Raw genomic sequence first — 7,500 nt, 5'->3', positions numbered from 1 at the left:
TTAAACGTATCTTGTTTGGCCAGAATTGTTTTCTTGATGATGGTGACGACGATAATAATGATGTCGATGATAAAAGAAAAAGAAAAACTTTACCCTTAGTGAGAGAATATAAGAAAATTAAAAAAGAAAGACGAATATCCAAAGAATCTAATTTTTCCATGCAAGATGAATGAATTATTAAACGCTCTATATCAATCCGATCTCCATCGTTATTAATTTAGAAACTTCGAAGAGGATGAAAATTTTCGATTCGTTCGAACGATAGTTGAACGCTCATTTACGGAAAGATATCTTTTCTATTTCTATTTTAATTAATCGATTAATCAATTGACTTATTTATTATTATTATTATTATTATTATTCTTTAAACCATCACGTAATTGTTTACACCTGGCAATACGTATTAATCACTTTTTCAACGTAATTAATATTTCGCAAGTAGATTATATCAAATGATAGAAAAATAGTCTCTATCTAAAGATTAAATTAACTCGGGTCGAGTTAACCTAATTATAATATTATTCAATTCGATTTAGTTCGAGTTAAGTTAAACAAAATTTTTGATCCATCGATCGAAATCCTATCTGGAAAGAGTTGGATCGAAGGACAGATGTGAAGCTTACGACGTTGACTGTTATTAAGCTCGCCAACAGGGAAATCCTTTAAGCCAATTTACGCGGCTAACTCGACCGCCTAGACCTTACGTTAGTTTCCAAGAGCAAAGCTGATGGGTAATGACAAAAGAAGGTGGCTGGGACTAAGAGGTTCAAGCTCCGGAAGGACCTATCTTTTGTTAGCTGTCGGCTGTCTCTCGTCACAATTCGCTACCATGAGGCAAGAACGATGGGATGAGTTTTCAGTGGCATCATTCCCATAACCATCTTCTTTCTCTCTCTCTCTCTCTCTCTCTCTCTCTCTTCAGGTTAACCCTCAGTAGACTATTAAAGACCAAGGACAGGAAAGAAATTCGACGGACGGATTCACGTTTACGAGCTTCGATCATCAATCTTCTAACACTTGGAAAGAGAAAGAGAAAGAGAGAGAGAGAGAGAGAGAGAGAGAGAGAGAGAGAGTAGTAGTAGAAGTAGTACAGTAAAAGATGGAAAAGCATGGAGAAAGTTTTCCTATAAGAAGCTTACACGTAAGAATTGGTACATCTGATTAAGATGATCTTGTCATCGAATCGCATAGGATCTAGATTATAATTGATAAGGAACGATGAATTTCAATTCCCTTAGTTTGTCTTCGGAATGAAGCTAAACGAAATTTTCAACTTGTTAAGCTGTATCTCTCTCTCTCTCTCTCTCTCTCTCTCTCTCTCTCCTCTTTCTTTCTTTCTCTCGTCAAGCTGGCTTTATCGAGGTGGAGAACGACAAAAAGCGAGACATGAAATTGAAGGGAACGAGAATAAACTTCGTTGGTATGAAAGAGAGACAGAGAAAGAGAGAGAGAGAGAGAGAGAGAGAGAGTATGTGAGACAGAGGGAGAGAGAGAGAGAGAGAGAGATGAGAAATCCTATGTGAGCTTCAGATGCAAGAGAAATCCTTGTTGGACGTAGTTTCTACGAATGAAGCTTCGAGAACTCGATGAATTCACGTTCATGAGCCAAAGTGTGAGAGTGAGAGAAAGATAGATAGCTAGATAGATAGGTAGGTAGAGAGAGAGAGAGAGAGAGAGAGAGAGAGAGAGAGAGAGAGAGAGAGAGAGAGAGAGAGAGAGAGAGGAAGGATGCTGTCGCTCTCCAATGTGCTGTGGTAACTTGGAACAAACTCTGATTGCTGCACGCGTACTCTCTTCTCTAGGTAACTATATATATACACACACACACATATATATATATATATATATATATATATATGTATATATATACAGTAGGCCATCAGACTGCCATGTCTCTTCGTTAGATCCTCTCGCTATCTTTCTCTGAACAAGGAAAATTCGTCTAGATCGTATATTACAAGCATTTGTTAGATTTCTTTAAAAAATCTTCGCCGTAATAGAATATTTATTATTGTAATTCATCGATTGAATTTATTCGATATATTTTTAATAAAAGAATCCTAGAGTAAGGATATTCTTTCATCGAGAAATATTCATTCTCTCTCATCGAGTTTTATTCATTTCTTTAAATTTAGGTCAATGTTTTTCAATTATTATTCATTAAAATCGATAAATCATTGTCTATGGTATTATTGTATCGGTTTGATGGTAATTACGAAAGTAGAATAAATTTTTTCTTTTTTCTTTCTTTCTTTCTCCTTCTCTCCCTTTCTCCCTTTTTCTCTGTCTCTTTCTCTCTCACTCTCTTTGCTCCGTTAAGTTATCCCATAACAGTGGGTCGATTCTCCATTACGATCGTCACTTCCTAGTCCACTAAAGCGAAGTACACAACGTGCTGGCAACGTCTCCAGAGTCCCGTGACAGGATCCATTAGAAATGGTTTACTTAGGTCCTCGAGGATTAGTTCCGACTCGAACTTCCATCCCTTTATCCTTCGTGGATTCTCGTATTATCGTTCTCGATGATATCACGTTTTCAACGCTCGAAGATAAGATTCTTTTCATGGAAAATCTGAGATCAGGAGGTTTGACGTATATAAGTCGAAGAAGGAGCACGACGTTATCGTACTCCGTCCTCGTCGTCATTTTCATCTCTGGCTTTATCGGCTGTCTTCTTGAAGAGACACACACAGAGAGAGAGAGAGAGAGAGAGAGAGAGAGAGGAAGAGAGAGAATCCTCATCGGCAAACTTCCTCGTCGACAAATTAGCCTCGATAGCGTAATAAGGCTTCAGCTTCATTGACACGAGACGAAGCAAAGGTTTCCGGAACGTGCTTTCTGAAGGAACCTCTCTTCTCTCTCTCTCTCTCTCTGTCTCTGTCTCTCTCTGTCTCTCTTTGTCAGTCTTAAGATAGTTGTATCGACAACAAAGCATCCTTTGGATCGTGTATATATCCTTGTTCGGCTAGTCAGTAGACTTTATCAAGATATGTCGGAGAAAGTCGAACGAAAAGAAAGGAAAAATAAGAAAAGGAAAATCGTTGGAACGAGAAATGCTTCGGAAATTAAAAAAAGAAAAGGAAGAGGAAGGAAGGAGAAAAAACCATTGCTCGAAGAGAAAGAAAAAGATACTTGTTAGAGAGAAAAAGAAAAAGAGAAAGAAGGAAAAACGAAAAATACTAATCCGTAATATAATAACAATGGTCATATGGTATTGGAATCTTAGATATTGATAGTCTCGTTTTTCCGAAGATTAAAAATATTGCATCGAGCTAATCGATAATTAATAAGTATATAAGAACGACAAAGCATTGTGAATTTCGACAGAATTAAAATTCTTTTCAAGGATTGAATAGAAAAAAATAGAAACAGAGAAAGAGACGAAGAGACAGAAAGAAAAAGAAAGAGAGAGAAAGAGAGAGAGAAAGAGAGAGAGAGAGAGGGTTGTCGTACGAGCCTATCAAATTGTCGCACTGCGGTTGTAGCTAGGCAAAGCCTTTGGTAAGGCTGTGTCTGGCCGGCTGACTACGAACGTACCTCGACTACTTGCTTGAAGCAGCAGCCAGCACGACGACGATGCTCGTACGAGCGACGCGCCGACGCCGACGACGACGCCCAGAAAGAGATAGCACGAGAAGGATGGCTAGCTTGGAAAAGCATCCCTTACGATCGCGATTTCTTTTTCTCTGTCTGTCTGTGTCTCTCTCTTTTTCTTCAACCCCTATCTTTTCTCTCTTTTCCATATTATCGTTCTATAATATATCCTTCTCACTTTTGCTTGTTCTTTTTAAGGATGGCTGCTCGTTTTTTCTCTTTCCTTTTTCTCTGTCCCTGTCTTTCTCTCTCTTTCTCCGTTTAGAGTCTCCACTCGAGAGTTTGAATGCTGCAGTGTCAATTTTGTCGGTACTTCGACTGTAAAATGATAAATTTCCACGAATGTTTTATAGTTTTATTTTTAGAGAAGAAAAGAGAACACATTGTTCCAGGCATTTTCTACAAATCGAATTTTCATGTCAAGTTTGTATCTGTGAAACTTTATACTCATCGCTATTGGTATCGCCTATTTCAAACCTCTTTCCTCTCGCCCATCGCCGTACGAGCAGGCGTTGTACTATAAATGGTCCCTAAATTTGGAGAAGATGGGTATTTAAGTATAGTTCGGGCTAGAGTGAAGATAATACGCGTGTAATCGGATTAAAGTTAATATTGTTTATATATTTACATACACATATATATGTATATATATATATATATACATACACAAATACATGCATATATATACATATATATATATACTACTATTAATATCTAGACTACAATAGCTTCTGATATAATTGCAGCTTTAGTTTTTAATGAAATTATGTTACGAATAGAGATAGAGAGAGAAAGAGAGAGACCTCGATAGCGAGGATGCTGAGAGTGAAGGAGAGGAAAGAGATAGAGGGGAGAAGGAGGAAAGGTAGAGAGGATGATAGAACGAGAGAGATCCATTAACGCCATTTGCTTCGCGTTAGCTCGTGCACGTTTATGTCACCGATACGCATCTACGATCGTATGAGCTCGTTCTCTCACGTATGAGAAGATACAAGCCAATTAAATTTTCCCTCTTAGGAATCTTGAAACAATGTCACGTACACCATACCTATTTCCTTTTAACCTACCCTCTTGCCTACTCTTCCCTCTTTTCGCCTATGCCTTATGGAAATAGTTGAATATGAAATGTTTTAGAAATTCTATTCTATGCAATCTGCAAAATGTATTTTTCTCTGTACGTAACATTTTTTTACACGCTATATAAACAATTCTCGATAGAGTCAACATAGAAAAGATTCGTTAAATTTACGCGGATATTAACGTCAGGTAGGAAACCGGTGTACGTAATATTTTTAGTTTCGATATACGACTGTAAAAAGAGAGAGAGAGAGAGAGAGAGAGAGAGGGTGGAAAAAAGAAAGAAAGAGAAAAAGGAAAGAAATGAAAAGAAAAGAATGCAAGAATAATCTTGGTCGGACACGATAAATCGCGCAACCGAGAAAAGATATTTATATATATTAGACGACGTACATACATACATACATACATACATACATACACATATAATACTCACGTAAACCATCTATATCATAACCGTAGTAGTAACCGACGGTTTTTCTCACGTGACAATTTTTTTGCCGCACTTTGATCGGTTCTCGATAAATATCGATATATGTCGATATGCGTCTATATCCACCTATATATCTACTACGTGTATATGCGTACGCGTGCAAGTGTTCGCGTATTAGTGTGACCATTTGCGGAAGCACGGTAACGTGGCTGTTTTTTTTTCTTCTTTCTTTTTTCTCCTTTCTTCTTTTTTTTCTTTTTTTTTTTTTCTTTTTTACAGGCATCTTCAGGAGCTAGCTGAAAAGGAGAGAAAAGAGTAAAGGAAGGAAGAGTAGGAACAGGATCGGAGGATAGTCCCGTATAAGATGGCTTCATCAATCTTCGGCAAGGGGATGACGGTAACACCCGAAGGAGGAAACGTTCTCGCGGTTCTTTATCCACGAAACCTTCCCTAGTATGCATTACGCTAATGCTAACGCAAGCTCTGTCTACGTAGATGAAATACAGCCAGAACGCTCACTGCCATCTCAAGTATTTTCTTCGATGTTTTTTTTTCTTCTTTTCTTCCCTTTTTCTTCTTTCTTTCTTTCTTTCATTCTTTGTTTCATTCTTTTTCTTTTCTATCTTCGATTTGTAAAATAATAATATTCTTTCAGTTCCTCGTTTCTCGTTTCACCCCTTTTTTCACGCTTCTTCTTTCTCCTTTTTTCTTTCTTTTTTTTTCATTTTTATCTCGCGCTAGCCCATTTCTTTATTTACGATCGAATGATTTCTGCGAGATTATTATCACTTTTTCGTTTTCTTTCTTTTTGATTCCATTTAATCCGACATTGGTTTGATTTTGTGATGAATTTTTATATACTATTTGTGACGTTTCATCGTTCTTATATCGTTCATTGCTGTTGTTATATCTCCTCATCGTTTCTTAAATTTTTTACTTTTACATCTACTTCTTCTTTTTCTTTTTCTTTTTTTAATTTCTCTCCTTTTGTATCAGCACTTTTTCGTCCGTCAAATCTATGGTTTCTTTCTATTCAAGAAAGAATTCAACTTGCAACGTAACGCGTTAATATCACGATCAACGATGATAAATATTTAATGAGCGCAGACGAGTAAGCTCGGCATCCTCAGTCCATTTGCATTTTAGATTTCGCTGAAATTCCAAAGAGAACGTGCACCAGAGAGAAAGAGAGATAGACAGACAGCCAGAGAGAGAGAGAGAGAGAGAGAGAGAGAGAGAGAGAGAGAGAGAGAATCTTTCTCTAGGCCTTCCGGGTAACGCTATTAGCGTAAGAGTCGAGTGATTTATACTCGCTTTGGTATAATTAGTCGCACTTATATACAACCGCACGTCGTCGTCGTCGTCGTCGTCGTCGTCGTAGCATATTTCGTAGAATTGAAATCCACGTTTCATCGTAATAATCTCTTAACGATGTTCCTACGGATTGATACGTCGTTTTAATGAGCATTACACGTGTCTCTTTATGTCACTCATATTACATTACTCTAATGGATCAGGTAAATATACGGCCATTTTCTTTTTTCTTTTTTTTTTTAATTTTTTTCCCCACAAATTGATCAATTTCTTCTAGATCGAAAATTGCTACGAATGTTTTCCTTAATTAGTGCATTTGTATCAATAAATAACGATTGATTGTTGGCAACGATTAAAAGAAATAATTATAGACAATTAAGAAATCCATGTATTTTTTATCGAATAATTTTATAATAAATTAGATCGTGTTTTCTCAATTAAATTATCTCAAAAATCGTTTATTAATAAATCATTCATGATATTTCTAGATCTCGTGTAATGCAATAGAAAAGCGAATACATACGCGTAATTGTTTTCTTCTTTTTTTTTTTTACTTTTTATTACATTTTATTGATTGCACTTATCCATACTTTTATACGAATTCATTAACATCGAACAAAAACGTGTTCGGACATTTCGTACGAACTTTAAAAAAAAAACAGAGAAGGGAAAAAGATAAAAAAAGGGTTGAATCGATTTCGATAAATGGCCAACGGCGGGTATTATACATACCCCGTTACCTTCGTAAAGAGTATTAAACGAGTGTAAGCATTGTAACGAACCAACGAACATCGTCGAAATCCCTTTTTCGTTTTTGTACGACTAACGATCCATTAAACAAGCGATTGACCGTTATCGCAACGTTATCGGTCTTCCTCTTGTTTCTTTTTCTATCCTAAACCGATGAATTTTTCGATCGCCAATTTTCGATCGGAGATGCAAACGATAGCTCGTTTTAAAGACGAAGATAGGATACGACGAGGATGGTGGTTGTGATAGGGTTGGAGGAAGTTAGGGGGTTGGAGGAGTTGGGAGATGGGGATCGAGGTTGAATTGGGATAAGGAGGGTGGGTTAGATTGCTG

At 36.9% G+C, this 7,500-nt stretch overlaps 1 long non-coding RNA gene across 1 annotated transcript in view; it reads left to right on the top strand.

Moving 5' to 3' along the window:
- LOC127069141 (uncharacterized) overlaps window positions 1-7,500 on the top strand; it is a 41,383-nt gene that overhangs the window by 8,267 nt on the left and 25,616 nt on the right. Inside the window, exon 2 of the long non-coding RNA XR_007783374.1 lies at window positions 5,383-5,556. This is a non-coding gene — a long non-coding RNA (uncharacterized LOC127069141). The remainder of the gene's footprint in view (window positions 1-5,382; window positions 5,557-7,500) is intronic.

The sequence above is a fragment of the Vespula vulgaris genome, chromosome 14 (genome assembly GCF_905475345.1).
Source record: "Vespula vulgaris chromosome 14, iyVesVulg1.1, whole genome shotgun sequence".
NCBI lineage: Eukaryota > Metazoa > Arthropoda > Insecta > Hymenoptera > Vespidae > Vespula > Vespula vulgaris.
This window is presented reverse-complemented; position numbering and strand designations above follow the sequence as displayed.